The sequence below is a fragment of the Dermacentor albipictus genome, chromosome 3 (assembly GCF_038994185.2).
Source record: "Dermacentor albipictus isolate Rhodes 1998 colony chromosome 3, USDA_Dalb.pri_finalv2, whole genome shotgun sequence".
In the NCBI taxonomy this organism is placed as follows: Eukaryota; Metazoa; Arthropoda; class Arachnida; order Ixodida; family Ixodidae; genus Dermacentor; species Dermacentor albipictus.
In genome coordinates, this window is record NC_091823.1 from 126,819,504 (window position 1) to 126,823,720 (window position 4,217).

Consider the following 4,217-nt stretch of genomic DNA (forward strand, 5'->3'; position numbering starts at 1 on the left):
AGAAACTGAGTACCTGTTTCTCCACAGCGGCCCTCTTGCCCGGGAAGGACCGCTGGCCCGAACAAAAGCCCCCGAATTAGTCAACTCGAGTATGGAGGAAGGGGGGGGGGGGGGGGGTGTATGCCGGGGTCAGTGTACCGAATGATGTTGTGTTTATGACTACATGTAGGTTCTGGGACGCGGCACCTAGGGGTGCGAAGTCTTCTTCCCATCTGACAATCACCACGCGACCGTGACACCAGTTTTCAGCAGCGTGAAAATATAGGCACCGTTCTCACATTAATCAAATTAATTAATTAAATTATTGGGTTTTGCGTGCAAAATCACGATCTGATTGTGAGGCACGCCGTATTGGGAGACTCCGGAAATTTCGACCACCTGGGGTTCTTCAACGTGCACATAAATCTAAGTACGCGCATTTTGCACCCATCGAAATGCGGCCGCCGTGGCCGTTCTCAGAACATCCGAAGTCGCGCTGCATCCGGCGCACGTTCTTGGGTTCGTTGCATTGAACGGCAACGTAATTAATTATTTGTTGCGCTGCACAGGAATTGAGGCTCCATAACGTAATTACTGTGGTCAACAGCTGTCCAATAAAAAAAACGAAGAAAATACACCTGCTCAGTATTCCTGTAAAAAGAATTGGTCTCTTAATCCATGCGGTGAAGGTGATAGGATAGTGAAGCCGTAAATTACAACTAGAACGATTGGCCATTGCAACGTAGTTGGAAATTATTCATACGGCCGGTAGCATTCACGTACACTTTGTCTAATTATTATCCCAAGACGCTTCAACGGCCTGCGACTTGGCTTGTGCCGCTACTTCATGCACCCACAAAGAGCGGACCAGAGAGAAGAGAAATTCGTCCCGCCTCGTATGCACGATGCTCTTCAGAAGTCCTGACTATTCGTGGCCTTCCCATAGCACTGTCATAAAACAAATCACTTGCTAAGCGGGTCACATAGGAAAGTGTGCTTACGTCACTCCCTGCTTCGTATATGCTACAGTTGACGCTTCCCGGCAAGTGCAGCTTATAGGCCTCGAGCTCTGGTTACGCGGCGCCACTGTACCGGTACATGCAGCGCCACATGCGGCCATCCTCGGAGATTTCAGGTTGGGGGCAATACTGTTTACGGCCGCGCCGCGCACTGCGCTATGGGTGGAGATGGCGTTGACGAGTGATCGGCGTGTGTTGTTTTGCGGCTTTCTAAAGATAGAAAATATCGATGGCTACTTCAAGAAGAGCTTCTTACGCATGGGTGCGAGGTTGTACTATAGCAGGCACGTTTACGCAGTAAGAGAAGAATCGGTGAACGCAAGAGGCCCGTCGGATATCGTCGGCAAATGTGTCGTCCAGATGAAAAGCGTGGACTACGATGTGCGTCTTGAGGTGAACCAATCCTTTCTTCAAAAAAAATAAATAAATAAGTGCCTCAATATCGCTAACCGCTTCATTTTTTTCTTTTTTAGTTGTCTGAAAATTGCAGAAATATTTTGCACGCAAGCTGTACATGCAAAGCTGGCTGCGGAGGCTGGTGCAAGCACGCCGCGGCCATGGCGATATTCGTAAATGAATACGAATATACATCGTGCACGGATGTTCCATGCGCATGGAAGAAACCATCATCGCGTCCCAACGTCGATGTCAAAAAATCAATCAAGGAAGTCTTTTCCCGTACGGGAAGTTCGTTTTTTTACTTTTTTGTGTGTGTGTGATGCGACTTTGCCGCTGATTGACGCAATCAATTTTGCAAGTCGACCTTCGCGAAAACCAATTCTGCAGATGGTGAACCCTGCAGCTCTTTTCTCGCAGTTTGCAGGTGTAAATTGTGCCATTAAGGAGCTTGAGGAGCGCAGGGACATGATCCAGGTGCCGTCGACGGCACATCTAGCAGACGACAGCTTCGACCGAGAGTTGCTAAAAAAAAAACTAGATAAGGAGGGCAGCATACACAGTGCGCTAAGGGTCACTTCGACCTCTCCTTTTATTCTGAAAAGTGAAAACATGGTCTGGGGCAAGGCGGCATCACTCTTTTTGTAGCAAGGTGGAAATATTGTTGGAATGTACGCTGGGTGCTGAGCGATGTTGCTTCTCTCGTTTCCCACGAAGTGAGCACTGCATATTCGCGTTTCATTCCTTTTCGGTTGCCACAGCTCTCCCTCTGAGCTGTTAGAAAGCAAGAAGGTAACGTGTCTGAATACATAAGGCGCACAGACTGGCATTATAAAGGCAAAAGGCGCAGCCCATCAGAAACAGGTCAAAAGAAAACAGACGACACACACATTTGGCGCTTTGGTGTGTGTTGTCTGTGTTCTTTTGTTCTGTTTTTGATGCGCAACTACTTTGCCTCCATCATGATATACCAAGAAGCCCAATGTGCAACATTATACTGGCATTAATCGATAGTAAGACATGTTTACCTTGCTCGGCGGACAGCTGCGATCCACCTCTGTCTTCTTTCATTCTCATACGATTTCCTAGGAAAACGGTAGAATTTGATCGGCGGCAATTATCCAGCAGTGTTCCTGTAGCTGTTGTGACAGCCATAAACGCAGCAATACGGCGAATTGCCTTTCCTGGACCCGGTTTTCACAACCACGCGACGAGGCGCCATGCTCCCCTACGTTGTCAACGCGTCCACTTCGCATTCACCCCCAACCTATAATCGCCGTCACCCGCGACAGAGGGCGCTACGTGCGCGGCTTGAAGCTGCAGTGCACGAGGCCTATGCAACCATACTTACTCGGAAGCCCTCGCAGCGAACTCTATGTGTGAAGGCGAGCTTTCTGGTTCATTTTTTTTTCTCCTTCCGCACGGTCGGCGTGGTCGCGGATGCGAGCCCCATCTGGTGATGCCGCAAGGAACCGAGCGGGGGATGCGGCGCGAGTGCGTCCCGCTGTGTAGTGTTCCTGCATATGCTCCCGCAGGGAGCAGAGTTGCGCATAATCTTTCCGGCGCCGCTCGCACCGCTATTCGTCGAGCGCGATCACGTGGTGCAAAATGACGTCAAATGATCAACTGCGCGCTCCGAAGCCAACTTTACGGAGACGGCGCCGACTTTTTTCTGTCAGTGCCATCGAAATTGCAATCAGCGGACCGTCGAGCGTGCGTAATAACGATCGGCTCCGGGTTGCAGGTGCGGTATTCGAGGAAATCAAGTTAATGACTTTGGTAAAGTGCTACGAAACAGATCATTTTGAGACTTATATTCCAGTATGACGGGTTGCAGCGCACCAAACTGCGCAAATCGTACGTAAGGTGGCAAAGCTTTTTACGCGGTGCCGTGCGGACGGGCGAGATCGGCCATCCGCACCAGGATATGCGAGGTCCAGGGACCAGGATATGCGAGGTCCGTTCGCCTTGTTTACGAAGGTGAGTTCGGCCTGTTTACACTAAAACGACATTTATCTCGAGTAACACTCCTGTACACGCTGAACTGCATACGCCTGGCGTGAGAGGTTGTTCACTTGTGCAATTTTTGGTGTATATATGCAGCGCGACACAGACGCGATACAAAGAAAGGACGACACGTCTGTGTCGCGCTATGTTAACTTACCAACTCACTCAATTCGCTTTGGTCGCTTGTACGATTGTTCTTACTATGCGGCTCCAGAAAAGCGTGTTCAGAACAGAGTAAATACTAGCAGGTACAATTTGCCTGCTGTACCCTGGCTTTTCGCTGCTCCGTTTTTTTTTATAATTTTTTGTCGGCGTTCTGACTTTTCGTGTCAAGTCGATTGATGTGCTGGTATTCAGAGAGAGAGAGAGAGGGCTCTTTATTAGAAAAACAGAGAATTTTGCCTGCGCGTATATAACCGCTGGCATGCTACTCTGTATAGGGATGGGGAATGGGATTAAAAGATTCCAGATAAGAGTGGGAGAAAAAAAAAGGATAAAAATAAATATGAAATGTCCGACTGGACCTGATACTAATTTTTACAGGTGACATGGCGGGTAAATTTAGGCTTTTGTATAGGAAGGATGCAATTCTTAAAGCTTTCCTATTTGACCAATTTCTGTCAGGTATTTGAACAATAAATCCAAAACCCGTCGCTGTTTCGAAGGGCCGGGCATTGGACCTAAGATGGTCGGTAACGTTAACGGTCCGGGGCAAATCATGTCCATTTGGTGCTCAAAAAATTGTCTCTCGTCGCGGTACGCGGGGCATTCTAGTAATACGTGCTCAATTGTCTCTAAGTTGCGACAGTTATCACA

General features: G+C 48.7%; 1 long non-coding RNA gene across 1 annotated transcript; it reads right to left on the bottom strand.

Annotated features, from left to right (window-relative positions):
* Nucleotides 1-1,952: 1,952 nt before the first annotated feature.
* LOC135900607 (uncharacterized) lies at nt 1,953-2,722 on the bottom strand. Its single transcript, XR_010563908.2, has 2 exons — nt 2,423-2,722; nt 1,953-2,168 (listed from the first exon to the last, which is right to left on the bottom strand). It is a non-coding gene; the product is annotated as an uncharacterized lncRNA (long non-coding RNA).
* Nucleotides 2,723-4,217: the final 1,495 nt, after the last annotated feature.